Source organism: Hyperolius riggenbachi, chromosome 6, assembly GCF_040937935.1.
Source record: "Hyperolius riggenbachi isolate aHypRig1 chromosome 6, aHypRig1.pri, whole genome shotgun sequence".
In the NCBI taxonomy this organism is placed as follows: domain Eukaryota; kingdom Metazoa; phylum Chordata; class Amphibia; order Anura; family Hyperoliidae; genus Hyperolius; species Hyperolius riggenbachi.
Window position 1 is genome coordinate 334225391 of NC_090651.1, and position 15340 is coordinate 334240730.

At 45.4% G+C, this 15340-nt stretch overlaps 1 protein-coding gene across 1 annotated transcript in view; it reads right to left on the reverse strand.

Annotated features, from left to right (window-relative positions):
• The window catches only part of LOC137522925 (cornifelin homolog B-like), an 80089-nt gene that overhangs the window by 33817 nt on the left and 30932 nt on the right, over nucleotides 1–15340 (reverse strand). The window lies entirely within an intron of this gene.

The following is a 15340-nucleotide window of genomic DNA, read 5'->3' on the forward strand; positions in this document are numbered from 1 at the left end:
GTGGATCTGATTTGCAGATGATCTACAGATGATTGCCTGTTAAACAAGGTGTGTATGATGATCTGCAGATCTCATAGACTATGAATGCATTTTGAAGGAATGGATCTATTGCAGGAAGAGATCTTTTGCAGATAATGATCTTTTGAATGTGTACGGGCATCTGTGTGTGCAGCATCTTGGAAAGATTTTATCTGATGGGGAGTGCAGCTCCATAGAATAGACTGTGTAGAGTATGGCTCTCATACTACATGGAATGGGATAAAATTGGTCTGTGATCTTGCCTTTTCCAAAGACTTTTATCTCAAGTGTGTATGCAGCATAAAGGATGATCAATGAGATGCAAATATGAGTATATGCAAAGTTTTATGCAAATATATGCAGTTTGAAAACGCAGGTTTACATTGATTGGTCCATTTTGAAGCTGCAAATATTTGCATAAACTGGGAAATATTTGCATGTCATTGATCATCCCCAGCCACAGCAGGCCTGCCCTGTACAGAATACATCCTTTGCATTTTGCAGCATGATTTTGCATTGCGTGAAATCGCCTGCAATTCCCCAAGTGTGACCCCGCCTCAGGCAATGGTATGCAATCTCCATGCAGGATTACACCAAATGCAAGGGCTGGTGCACACCAGAGCGGTTCTGAAGCAGTTTTTAAAACGCTTGCAGCGGGAAACCGCTTGGCTAATGAAAGTGAATGGGCCGGTGCACACCAGAGCGGCTCGTTTTTTCCCACAAACACAAACTCCTATCCTGGAGCATTTTTTAGATTTCTGAGGCGTTTCTGCCTCAATGTTAAAGTATAGGAAAGTGGAAAACCACTCTGAAAAACACTAGATCAGAGCGGTTTTCCAGGAGTTTTTGTTACAGAAGCTATTCAGTAACAGATTTACTGTAACAATATTTGAAATGTGCTGAGGGAAATCCTGCTGAGGTAAAACTCAACTGGTCCATTTTCAAGCTGCATAAATGTTCACAAAATTTGCATAATTCTGCATCAACAGTTATGTGCGTCTCATCCCTTAGGCCTCTTTTCCATGGACTGTTGAACTGTGTGCTCAGCAAGCAGTTGGCAGGCAGCAGTGAGCAGCTACCAGTCAGAAATAACCAGTTGCCAGGCAGCAGTTGTGAGAGTCTGAGAGGCTTTTCACTGCCTATCAACAGTCTGTGGAAAAGAGGCCTTACTGTTACATCTGGTGTGATCACTAGTGACAGTCCATGGCCTCAATTCACCAGAGGTTACCAACCTATTTATCTCATGGGAGGTAATTTACCTCCTGTGATATCTCCAAATAGCAATTCTGGAGAAGTATAGGGGAAAATATCGACAGAGAGAAATGCAAGAGATAAATGTGAGATAAGTATGAGATAAATAAGTGATAGTTAGTAGTTAGTTTTTCTCCAAATCACAATTCACCAGGGAAGAAAGGGGGTGTGGCCATTCGTTATTTTTTCATCTCTTTATCCCCTGAATGAACCTGGAGATATCGTGGTTTTCACACAGCAGCTGCTGCTGTGGAAGATGGAGCCTTTTGAGCTTACTCTGTTAGGCCTGGTGCACACCAAAACCCGCTAGCAGATCCGCAAAATGCTAGCAGATTTTGGAACGCTTTTTCTTATTTTTCTGTAGCGTTTCAGCTAGCATTTTGCGGTTTTGTGAAGCGTTTTTGGTGTAGTAGATTTCATGTATTGTTACAGTAAAGCTGTTACTGAACAGCTTCTGTAACAAAAACGCCTGCAAAACCGCTCTGAACTGCCGTTTTTCAGAGCGGTTTGCGTTTGCGTTTTTCCTATACTTAACATTGAGGCAGAAACGCATCCGCAATCCAAAATCTGCAGCAGCCCGGGAGTATGCGTTTCTGCAAAACGCCTCCCGCTCTGGTGTGAACCACCCCATTGAGATACATTGACCAAGCGGATCCGCAGCCGCAAGAGGCTGCAGAAACGCTGAAAAAGCCGCTCGGTGTGCCCCAGCCCTTACAGCTTATTCTGTACATATTTCAGGCACCAGCGAGCAGCCCATTTACAATATTAAAGGATACCACAGCCCACAGGCTGTGGTAAAATAAATGCAGCATGTGTAGGGGAAAAAAAAGGACATACTCACCGCTCCCCTCGCTCCCAGCCGCCGGGTCCCGCTCGTCTGCTACAGCTCCCGGTACCGGCCGACTCATCTGACCCCTGACCCGGACATACTGCACTGCGCATGCGCAGTATGTCCAATCATCTTCCCTTCTGCCGTCGCATCATGACGGCAGAAGATCGGACACTCCCCCGCCTCCTTCCTGCCCAGCGTGTGCGCTCCACTAATAAAGCTAGCGTGACATGCTAGCTGGAGTCACGCTGGGAGCGGCGATTTGGAGAGAGAGTGGAGGGGGAGTGAGTTGGGATGGACGGGAAGCGGGCACTTATTATGAAAGTGCCCGCTTCCCGTCCATCCCAACTCACTCCCCCTCCACTCTCTCTCCAAATCGCCGCTCCCAGCGTGACTCCAGCTAGCATGTCACGCTAGCTTTATTAGTGGAGCGCACACGCTGGGCAGGAAGGAGGCGGGGGAGTGTCCGATCTTCTGCCGTCATGATGCGACGGCAGAAGGGAAGATGATTGGACATACTGCGCATGCGCAGTGCAGTATGTCCGGGTCAGGGGTCAGATGAGTCGGCCGGTACCGGGAGCTGTAGCAGACGAGCGGGACCCGGCGGCTGGGAGCGAGGGGAGCGGTGAGTATGTCCTTTTTTTTCCCCTACACATGCTGCATTTATTTTACCACAGCCTGTGGGCTGTGGTATCCTTTAAGCAATATTAAGCATTTACAATATTAAGCGGATGGGCAAAACGAAGGAGGAATTTAGATACATTTTTCATCGGGAGGGAGTGTGAAAATGTATCCAAATACCTCCTCCGTTTCACCCATCCACTTAATATTGTAAATGCTTAATATTGCTTAATATGCTTAATATGCAGAACGAAGGGAGGGATTTGTAATGGAAGGAGAGGGTCAAAAGACAGGGAGGCAAACCGCTCTATTATCGCACCATTATCGCCTGCTACCGAACACTTCTCTCTCTATCCTCTCACAGTGGTGAATTGCAAACAAAGTGTTAAAATACCGCATGAGATAAGATACTAACCTTTTATCTCTTACTAACTCTCCTGTGGTGAATTGAGGCCATACAGTTTTTTTTATAACATAGCATCATTCTCTAATATTTGCCGTTTCTCCACTACTCAGCATTCTAAATGATTTTTACAGAACAGGCAGTGAACTTTTGACCTGTCCCTAACTGTTCTCTGCAGAAGAAAAAGCCTGACAGCTGAGATAATAAACTTCATATAACAGAGCTCTCTGCGACTTTGAAAGTCGTGGAGCTGAATAGCTGGTTTTGCATAGATAACAACTGGAGTTTCTTAGCTCTTCCTGTACTGGAAATAATATTAGACTTATGTCTCTGTGCCTAATGTTTTATTTCTTAGCTGTACTACACATACAAATCATTATATCATAATTTTTTTTTGTCTCTTTAATGTAAGGTGAGCCACCAACAAATTTAACGGTTAATAGCAAAGCTCCCTTACATACTAGAAACACAACAATTTGGAGTGGATGTGGACAGAAACAGTGGGAACAAGAGGAAAAAAAATCAAAAAGACCTCATAGTTTTTGAGAAAATCGATTTTATTGTTTCAAGGGAAAAAAGTATATATTTAAATGCGGTAAATGACAGATAATGAAGCAAACCTAACGCTTGTGTAAATTTACATATATCAAAAGAAAGAGCAATGAATTTCCTGACGGGGTTTCCAGGGGGTCCGTACACAGTGCATACGCCACAACGCTTTGGCCAGGGATCGCTATACAACCATAATATGGCTGTATAAAGATCCCTGTCATCTTTTCCTATTTTTTTTTTTACTTTTTTTAATGTTGAGGGTGGGAATTTTTTTTTTAAACCACGTGAGGTCCCCCTACCAAGCATTTTTAATACCTTGTCCCCATGCAGGCTGGGATAGCCAGAATGCGGAGCCCTGGCTGAGTTGGGCTTCACACCCTGAGCTATACCACACTGCATGGTCCATGGTATGAGGTGGGGCTTCAGTGGAGAGGGGCGGCAAAGCCTTCCCCTCCCCCCGGAGCCCTCGTCCAATCCATGGACAAGGGGCTCTTCCCCACCTCTGGTGCTCCAGGAGGAGGTGAGGGTCTCTGACTCATGGTCCATGGTGGCATCTGGGAGTCCACTTTAAGAAGGGAACCCCCAGATGCCCACTCCCCTCCCAGGAGAAATGAGTATAGGGATACAAAGTACCCCTTACCCATTTCCATGAAGGGTTAAATTAAATAAAAACACAACAAGTAAAGTCTTTTATTTATCTTAATTAACCAAAAATACTTATCTGTGCCTTTATTTAAAAAAAATGTTCCCACGCCAGTTTACTCAGAAATGTCCCACGCCAATATCCTCTATCTTGCGATCTTGTTAGATTGATTGACGATCTCTGTGCACCCGACGCCACACACTGCCACACAGCTTTGCTATGCTACATTATCTGTCATTTACCGCATTTAAATGTACACTTTTTTTTTCCTTTGAAACTTTGAAAATGATTTTCTCAAAAACTTTAAGGTATTTTTGAAAAAAATAAAATTTCTCTTGTACCCACTGTCCCTGTCCACATCACCTCCAAATTTGTTTTCTTCTAGCATGTAAGGGGGTTTGCTATTAACCGTTAAAAGTCAGCAGCTGTTCACCCGCGGCGTCCCTCATGGCGTGTCGGCTGGTACTCGTTCGTGCACGCAGTCTGTTGTTTCACCGCCATCTAGCGTTCCTGCAGCCGAGCTCCGTCCTCCACGCATCCGCGGCGCGACTGAATGGTCGTGCATGAGACCAGGATGACTTTACAGACTCAGGAGGCGGGTGCATAGGTGTCAGCAGTGAGGTCATCAGCCACACCTCCCGGGAGGCTGCTCGCTGGAATCATCTGCACAGTATATAAGGCCAGGAGCTTCAGTTGCTCACTGGCCTTGATACTAATCAGTTCGCTGGTTCTTGGCCCTAGTTAGCTTCCTTAGAGCTACATTATATATTGTGGTATACACCATATATATGTACTCCAGTTAGTCTGTTTTGGATTATTATTGATAGCTGTAATTTGTAATTTCTTTGTAATATCCTCCTGATATTATTGAAGTATATTGTGTGATTATCTGTGTACCAACTTCTTGCCTGCCTTCTGACCTTGCTCTTGTCTTATCCTTGTACGATAGCCATCTGACTCCTTTTATTGGCTCGGCCTGACTTTGACAACGTTATTGGGATATCCCTGCAAACTGACAGTCATCTGATACCCGTTACTGACCCTGCTGTTTACCTACTACAATTACGCCTAACGATTTTGTACCTCGACTTGATACTTGTGCACAAGTACCGACTGGTCTAGACCTCATTCTGTATTGTATTATCTGTACCTGTTAAGCCTGCAGCTTCTAAAAACCTGGGGAATCCAGCCGATGTTCAGACCTCCACATCCAATCGCTCATCCCAAATCCTGCAAGATTACTAATGACTGGCGTAAACCTAACATCAAGTGAGGTGGGTGCTCTACTGCTTACTATTTTTTTTTTCATTTTCATATATTCTTATCCTTGGACCTCCATGCATGAACTGTCGAGTTCTCTCCCCCAACTACTTTTGGGGGTCTGTTACTCCTTCCCCCCCACGTATGATGAGGACATCTCATACCTACGCTCAACTAGAGTGTCTCACTGTTTTGTTCTATATTCTGTATCTGCCTCTCCTTAACCAATATACCACCTATTACTTGAATCTCTATCAAGCTAGACCAGGCATGGGCAAACTTGGCCCTCCAGCTGTTAAGGAACTACAAGTCCCACAATGCATTGCAGGAGTCTGACAGCCACAGTCATGACTCCTGCAATCAGGCAAATGCATTGTGGGACTTGTAGTTCCATAACAGCTGGAGGGCCGAGTTTGCCCATGCCTGGTCTAGACCTTACAGTGCTTCTAATCATCAGAACCTAATCCTACTAATTACTCTTCTCATCACGACCAAACATGATGCTTAAATCATTGTGTATCAATGCCCAAGGTCTTACTATTCCATACAAACATTGTGCTCTATGGAAAGAAGTACAGTAACAAGGGAAAAAGTTGATGTACTATTTATACAGGAAACCCATTTCTGCGAGAGAAAAGCCCCCCTTTGTCACCATGCTGCATACCCAACTCAAATCATCTGTAACTATGCCAAGAAACAAAGAGGAGTCCTCATCGTCTTTCGCTCATCTCTAGCAGTAAACATCTTGGATACGGTCAAAGAGAAGCAAGGACGCTACATCATAGTAACCTGCGTTCTTAAAGGGACTCAGAGCTGAACTAATTAAAAAGTTTTATACATACCTGGGGCTTCTTCCAGACCCATCCGCCTGGATCACTCGCACACCACCGTCCTCCGCTGCCCGCAGCTTCGGGAACCGGGTCCCGTCACTTCCGTCAGCTGGAGCCACTCTGACATAAAAGAGTACTGCGCTGATTGTGTATCTGTCCAGCAGTCACTGGAGAGTATGGAGTACTGGGGAAAAAACACAAAGACAACGGGAGCCCAAATGGTGCAGTATGTCATAAAAAGATGAAAATTTGAAAGTGGGGGGGGGGGGGGGGGGTTCGACAAAGGAATACTCACAAAGGTGGGTTGCACAAGGGGCAATCGACCACTTTAGGCAGGTGGAGTATCTTAACCTGACTCCACTCAGGTATACCAGCAGTCCTGGAGGCGGTCGCTCTCTTGGAAAAATCCCATACACTGTAGACCTATGAGGTGGTGGAATTCCACCTATCAAGCCACGCCCCAAACGCGGCTTGATAGACAGAGCGGTACTTTATTTGGCCTGAGGAAGTGGGCTGGATCCCACGAAACGCGTTGCCAGTGCTTAATTACTATTAAAATTATTTTTCTAAAGTGATTTGTCGTCTATGAGGTAAGCCACCACTTCTTTTTGAATTTTATTGTTTTTAAAGTGTTTTATATACCTATTGGGCACCTCTTCACCTCCTGTAGTCACTGGAGAGATACATAGAGGGCTCACTTCTCCTGCGTAGACTTGCTCTGCCTGACGTAAGTAATGGGACCCGGTTCCGTAAGCTGCGGGCAGTGGAGCACGGCGGGCGTGGGAGCGATCCAGGCGGATGGGTCTGGAGTAAGCCCCAGGTATGTATAAAACTTTTTCATTATTTCAGCTCTGGTACACTTTAATAACGCCACATTTACCTTAGTCAACCTCTACGCCCCTAATAAATACCAGAAATCATTACTTAAATGATTTAAATCCCTCCTTATAAATGTACACCACCTCAAGAAAAGCGCCCTCATCATAGGAGGAGACTTTCGTGCCTGCCCATCAGAATTTCTAGATACCTCACATAAGAACATTAAAAAGTCCAACATTATTCAACCCCTTCTGTTCGAAGAGGACCTGCGTGAAGATCATTACATGGCAATGAAAAAAACGTTTCTTTTACCAGGATTGTCTATTTCCTCGCTGATCGCTACACTCTCCAATCTGTCACCAAAGCAAGCATTGGTCTTATAACATGGTCTGACCAAGCCCTTATGTTTATCCGTATCTCCTTAGACTCTCTGTCTCCAGATAGACCATTATGGTGACTAAATCATTTTCTGCTTATGTCTCCTACCACTCTGGGTCAAATATGCAATACCTTACAGCAGTGGTGCCCAACCTTTTTTGGCCCGAGGGCCGAACTTTAAATCAAGAAAAATCTCGAGGGCCGGAACACATGCATACAAATTTTTGATGTAAAACTTTAAACGTTTTTCTAGTAACAGTTAACATGGTGTTGGAAATGGAAAGAAAACGACAATATAAGAATTGTTGTACTCACCATTTGATGCAAATTTTCTTAATGAGAAGTTTGCGGCTGTTTTTCAGAAACCAATTTCTGGATATTTGGCTCCAAATTTGTAACATTTATTCTTAACACAGAATGAAGATGATCATCTGTGATGCGAGAACGTGAGCCAGTTTCTGTGTGGGGCTGCCCGCTCTGTGTGGGGCTGAGGGGGCTGTCTGCTCTGTGTGGGGCTGAGGAGGCTGCCCTGTCTGTGTGGGGCTAAGGAGGCTGCCCTGTCTGTGTGGGGCTGAGGAGGCTGCCCTGTCTGTGTGGGGCTGAGTGGGCTGCCCTGTCTGTGTGGGGCTGAGGAGGCTGCCCTGTCTGTGTGGGGCTGAGGAGGCTGCCCTGTCTGTGTGGGGCTGAGGGGGCTGCCCTGTCTGTGTGGGGCTGAGGGGGCTGCCCTGTCTGTGTGGGGCTGAGAGGGCTGCCCTGTCTGTGTGGGGCTGAGGGGGCTGCCCTGTCTGTGTGGGGCTGAGGGGGCTGCCCTGTCTGTGTGGGGCTGAGGGGGCTGCCCTGTCTGTGTGGGGCTGAGGGGGCTGCCCTGTCTGTGTGGGGCTGAGGGGGCTGCCCTGTCTGTGTGGGGCTGAGTGGGCTGCCCGCTCTGTGTGGGGCTGAGGAGGCTGCCCTGTCTGTGTGGGGCTGAGGGGGCTGCCCTGTCTGTGTGGGGCTGAGGAGGCTGCCCTGTCTGTGTGGGGCTGAGGAGGCTGCCCTGTCTGTGTGGGGCTGAGTGGGCTGCTCTGTCTGTGTGGGGCTGAGTGGGCTGCCCTGTCTGTGTGGGGCTGAGGAGGCTGACCTGTCTGTGTGGGGCTGAGTGGGCTGCCCTGTCTGTGTGGGGCTGAGGGGGCTGCCCTGTCTGTGTGGGGCTGAGGAGGCTGCCCTGTCTGTGTGGGGCTGAGGAGGCTGCCCTGTCTGTGTGGGGCTGAGTGGGCTGCTCTGTCTGTGTGGGGCTGAGTGGGCTGCCCTGTCTGTGTGGGGCTGAGGAGGCTGACCTGTCTGTGTGGGGCTGAGTGGGCTGCCCTGTCTGTGTGGGGCTGAGGAGGCTGCCCTGTCTGTGTGGGGCTGAGGAGGCTGCCCTGTCTGTGTGGGGCTGAGGGGGCTGCCCTGTCTGTGTGGGGCTGAGAGGGCTGCCCTGTCTGTGTGGGGCTGAGGGGGCTGTCCTGTCTGTGTGGGGCTGAGGGGGCTGCCCTGTCTGTGTGGGGCTGAGGGGGCTGCCCTGTCTGTGTGGGGCTGAGGGGGCTGCCCTGTCTGTGTGGGGCTGAGGGGGCTGCCCTGTCTGTGTGGGGCTGAGGGGGCTGCCCTGTCTGTGTGGGGCTGAGTGGGCTGCCCTGTCTGTGTGGGGCTGAGTGGGCTGCCCGCTCTGTGTGGGGCTGAGGAGGCTGCCCTGTCTGTGTGGGGCTGAGGGGGCTGCCCTGTCTGTGTGGGGCTGAGGGGGCTGCCCTGTCTGTGTGGGGCTGAGGGGGCTGCCCTGTCTGTGTGGGGCTGAGGGGGCTGCCCTGTCTGTGTGGGGCTGAGGGGGCTGCCCTGTCTGTGTGGGGCTGAGGGGGCTGCCCTGTCTGTGTGGGGCTGAGGGGGCTGCCCTGTCTGTGTGGGGCTGAGGGGGCTGCCCTGTCTGTGTGGGGCTGAAGAGGCTGCCCGAGGAGGAGAGGATTGGGTGGTATTGCGTAGTAAAGTATCGGCGTAGTCCCGCGCATACTTGAGAATGTGCTGGTATTCAGCCCCGGGTAGCGCTGGGATAGTTAGAAAGCCTCGCTCATTGGTTAGTGCAGGAACCTTCCTCCAATAGGAATCAGCCTAATTCCTATTAGAGGAAGGTTCCTGCACTAACCAATGAGCGAGGCTTTCTAACTATCCCAGCGCTACCCGGGGCTGAATACCAGCGTGTATGTGCGGGACTATGCCGATACTTTTCTACGCAATACCACCCGATCCTCTACCCCTCCGCGGGAAGCCTCCTCAGTCTCCCCAGCCTCCCCCTCCGCAGGACACCGCCACGCGGGCCACAGAAACTGGCCTCGCGGGCCACAAATGGCCTGCGGGCCGTAGGTTGGGCACAACTGCCTTACAGGAATACGTTACAATTAATGAGAGAGATCGGGCTGATGTTGGTAAAGCTACTATTTGGTCAGCTCATGAAGCTGTAATAAGAGGCACATACATAAAACTAAGTTAATTCCAAAAGAAACAGAAAAGTGCTAAATGTAATACCCTCTTAGATAAAATAAAAACCTTAAAGATGCTACATAAAAACCGAACTCCTCCACCCAACTCAAAAACGAACTCTTCTCACTTCGTCAGGAACTGAAAACCCATTTATGCTCAGACTATGAATACCGTCTTAAACGATATAAACTAACCTATTACTCCCAAAATAATAGAGCTAGCAAATTTTTAGCGAGACTTCGCAAACACAACAAGCTAAGCAAAGAATTGCCAGCCTGATGCATCCGCACATTAAGACAAATCTCTCTTAGGGCTAGAACCCACAAGGGCGTTTTTAGTCGCATTTAGGGAGCGATTGAAAGCACTAACGTTTTTCCAAAACGCTAAGCTAATGTGATTCTATGTGTTTAATTCCACAGGAGCGTTTGCGCTTCCCAAAATCGCAAACGCAGGACATGCAGCATTTTCGGAGCGTTTGCGCTTCAATATAAAGTATACAAGCGCTGTGTAAACGCTGTGAAATCGCTATGCATAGCGCTTTTTTTGCGTTTTTATAGTGCGGAAACTACCCAGAAGGCTTAGTTATTCCCACAATTCTCACAGCCAAGTTTCCTGTTGATGTCTTGCTGGCTCAACGGAAGTGTCACAGAGCTGCAGGCTGTGTGTAGAGAGCATTACATGCCACAATGCCAAGGAAGAAGTGGTTTTCCACCGAGGATGTCATATCTAAAGTGTAGCCGCATGATGTTTTGTATACCAAGACAAACAAAGACCACAAACTGGACCAGCTAGCTAACCAAATATGGTCCAACATTACCAAAGAACTGTTTGAGGAGGCTGGTTTTACTTGGAATAATCTTTCACCCAAGCTTCAGGATACTAAAAGTGAGTACCTTTTTTGTTAGTAGATAGATCAAACTGTGTATATGTATGTATATATGTATATATATATATCCTACTAATATAATAAATGGGAAAGTTCGGATGTTTGGATGTTTGGATATTTGGATGTTTGGATGTTTGTTACTCGATCACGCAAAAATGGCTGAACGGATTTGAATGAAATTTTGCACACACATAGTACATTACCTGGAATAAAGTATAGGATACTTTTTATTCCCATAACCAAAAAGGGGGTGGAGAAAAATACACATTTCACTGTAAAATGTAAACTGCAGCCATTCTTACACTGTTAATGGCAGGGTTCTCAAACTTTGCACAGTTGGTCATTGGGTGACTGGGATTAATATTCAGGAAAGTGGGTGGAGCCTACAAAAGCCAATCAGAATTCACCTATTGATTTTCAAGGGGAATATTTACTTTGCTGCCATTCTTGGACTGCTAATGGCACAAGCCTCAAACCTGGTACAGTTGATCATTGGGTGACTGGGGTTCAATTTCAGAAAGGGGTGGAGCCACAAACAGCCAATTAGATTTGCTTAATTCCAGTGCAAATTATTGATGCCAAATACTGCAAATCTCACAAACTTGGTAATTGAGTAATTTATTAATTGGGTGTTAGGGTTAGAAAAGTGGGCACAGCCAACACCAGCCAAATACATAAACGGGCAACGTGGGTTCATAAGTGGGCGGAGACAAATACAAAATTTTACTGGGAAAATGTAAACAGCAGCCATTCTTACACTGTTAACGGTAGGGTTCTCAAACTTTGCAGAGTTGGTTACTGGGTGACTGGGATTAATATTCAGAAAAGTGGCCGGAGCCTACAAAAGCCAATCAAAAATCACCTATTGATTTTTCAGGGGAATATTTTATTGCTGCCATTCTTGCACTGTTAATGGCACAAGTCTCAAACCTGGTACAGCTGATTATTGGGTGACGGGTTTAAATTTATAAAAGGGGGTGGAGCCACACACAGCCAATCTGATTTTTTTTCATTTTAATGCAGGCTATTGATGCAAAAAAAGACCACAAAGCTCACAAACTTAGTCATTAAGTAATTGATTAATTGTGTGTTAGAGTTAGGAAAAGTGGACACAGCCAACACCAGCCAAATACATAATCTGGCAATGCCGGGTCATTAGTAGGCGCAGACAAATACAAATTTCACTGAGAAAATGTAAACTGCATCAATTCTTACACTGTTAATGGTAGGGTTCTCAAACTTTGCACAATTGGCCACTGGGTGACAGGGATTAATAATCAGAAAAGTGGGTGGAGCCTACAAAAGCCAATCAAAATTCACCTATTGATTTTCAAGGGGAATATGTAATTGCTATCATTCTTGCACTGTTAATGGCACAAGTTAAGGGCTCTGCCTCTGACACAGGAGACCAGGGTTCGAATCTCGGCTCTGCCTGTTCAGTAAGCCAGCACTAATTCAGTAGGAGACCTTTGGCAAGTCTCCCTTACACTGCTACTGCCAATAGAGCGCGCCCTAGTGGCTGCTGCTCTGCTCTGGCGCTTTGAGTCCGCAAGGAGAAAAGCGCAATATAAATGTTATTTGTCTTGTCTTGTCTTGTCTTGTCACAAGCCTTAAACCTGGTACAGTTGATAATTGCGTGACTGAGGTTCAAATTCAGAAAAAGGGGGTAAAGCCACAAACAGCCAATCAGATTTGTTTAATCTCAATGCAAATTATTGATGCCAAAGACCGCAACGCTCACAAACTTGGTCATTGGGTAATTGTGTGTTAGGGTTAGAAAAAGTAGGCGGAGCCAACACCAGCCAAATACATACCTGAACAATGTCAGGAAATCAGTGGGTGGATAAAAGTACAAATTTTATTGTGAAAATGTAAACTGCAGCCATTCTTACACTGTTAATGGTAGGGTTCTCAAACTTTGCACAGTTGGTCACTGGGTGACTGGGATTCATATTCAGAAAAGTGGGTGGAGCCTACAAAAGCCAATCAAAATTCACCTATTGATTTTTAAGGGGAATATTTAATTGCTGCCATTCTTGCACTGTTAATGGTACAAGCCTCTTGCACTGTCAATCCCCTGTACCTGTTACAGTTAGCCATTGGGTGATTGGGGTTCAAATTCAATCCAATCAGATTTCTTTTATTTCAATGCAAATTATTGATGTCAAAGACCGCAAAGCTCACAAACGTGGTCATTAAGTAATTGAGTAATTGTGTGTTAGGGTTAGGAAAAGTGGGCGGAGCCAACACCAGCCAAATACATACCCGGGCAACACCGGGTGTCCAGCTAGTATATATATATATATATATATATATATATATATATATATATATATATATATATATATATATATATATATATATATATATATATATATATATATATATATATATATATACACACAGGATCTTCTCAAAAAATTAGCATATTGTGATAAAGTTCATTATTTTCTGTAATGTACTGATAAACATTAGACTTTCGTATATTTTGGATTCATTACACTACAACTGAAGTAGTTCAAGCCTTTTATTGTTTTAATATTGATGATTTTGGGATACAGCTCATGAAAACTCAAAATTCCTATCTCAAAAAATAAGCATATTTCATCCGACCAATAAAAGAAAAGTGTTTTTAAAACAAAAAAAGTCAACCTTCAAATAATTATGTTCAGTTATGCACTCAATACTTGGTCGGGAATCCTTTTGCAGAAATGACTGTTTCAGTGCGGTGTGGCATGGAGGCAATCAGCCTGTGGCACTGCTCAGGTGTTATGGAGGCCCAGGATGCTTCGATAGCAGCCTTAAGCTCATCCAGAGTGTTGGGTCTTGCGTCTCTCAACTTTGGAGATGAAGATTTCATTTTTCAGCACGACCTGGCACCTGCTCACAGTGCCAAAAGCACTGGTAAATGGTTTACTGACCATGCTATTACTGTGCTTAATTGGCCTGCCAACTCTCCTGACCTGAACCCCATAGAGAATCTGTGGGATATTGTGAACAGAGAGTTGAGAGACGCAAGACCCAACACTCTGGATGAGCTTAAGGCCGCTATCGAAGCATCCTGAGCCTCCATAATACCTGAGCAGTGCCACAGGCTGATTGCCTCCATGCCACGCCGCATTGAAGCAGTCATTTCTGCAAAAGGATTCCTGACCAAGTATTGAGTGCACAACTGACCATAATTATTTGAAGGTTGACTTTTTTTGTTTTAAAAACACTTTTCTTTTATTGGTCGGATGAAATATGCTAATTTTTTGAGATAAGAATTTTGAGTTTTCATGAGCTGTATGCCAAAATCATCAATATTAAAACAATAAAAGGCTTGAACTACTTCAGTTGTGTGTAATGAATCTAAAATATATGAAAGTCTAATGTTTATCAGTACATTACAGAAAATAATGAACTTTATCACAATATGCTAATTTTTTGAGAAGATCCTGTGTGTATATATATATATATATATATATATATATATATATATATATATATATATATATATATATATATATATATATATATACAGAGAGAGAGAGACATACATACATACATACATTACATACATACATACATACATACATACATACATGCAATCGATTGATGATGTTTCATTGTCTGAAACCCTGGAGGATGTATATAGTATGTAACATCATACATCGATACTGCTTGTGACATACATGTTTCCATGTCTGCATATGTCCAGAACAAACCAAAAGGCTGTGTAACGTAGTAAAAAAAAGTTTAATAACAAACAATGAAATTAATATTAAGCGACAAAATTATAATGTTTGCACACAGCTCTCAGGCGAATTTAAATATAAAGTTAGCTGTTCACGGAGGGTGGTAGCAGATATTGTGCCTCTTCTAGTGGATGCTGTTAGTGCTTCCAGTGGAGGTGGTGGCACATCTTCATCCACATTGATGCCCTCTTTGTCCCTGACGAAGTTATGTAGGACACATGCAGCCTTGACAATTGTTACAGCATTTGCAGTGTCCATCATCATGCTGGTGTGGAAGATACGCCACTTATTAGCCATTATGCCAAAGGCACACTCCACCACTTTTCTTGCCTTACTCAGGCGAACATTAAAAACAGTCCTTTCAGGGTTCAAAGTGCGCTGTGGGAAAGGCCTCATCATGTGGTTAGACAGGGCAAAAGCCTCATCGCCAATGAAGACCAGTGGCCTATCTGGTCCATTTGTGTGTGGCCAGGGCCGAGGAGGAGGGAGATTGATGTTGCCTTCTTGTAATTTTACACCAAAACGGCTGTGCTGGAATATACCGGAGTCACTGCTGCTTCCTTGCGCACCCACATCCACATAGCTGAATCGGTAGTTGGCATCAGCTACTGCTAGCAGCACAATCGAGA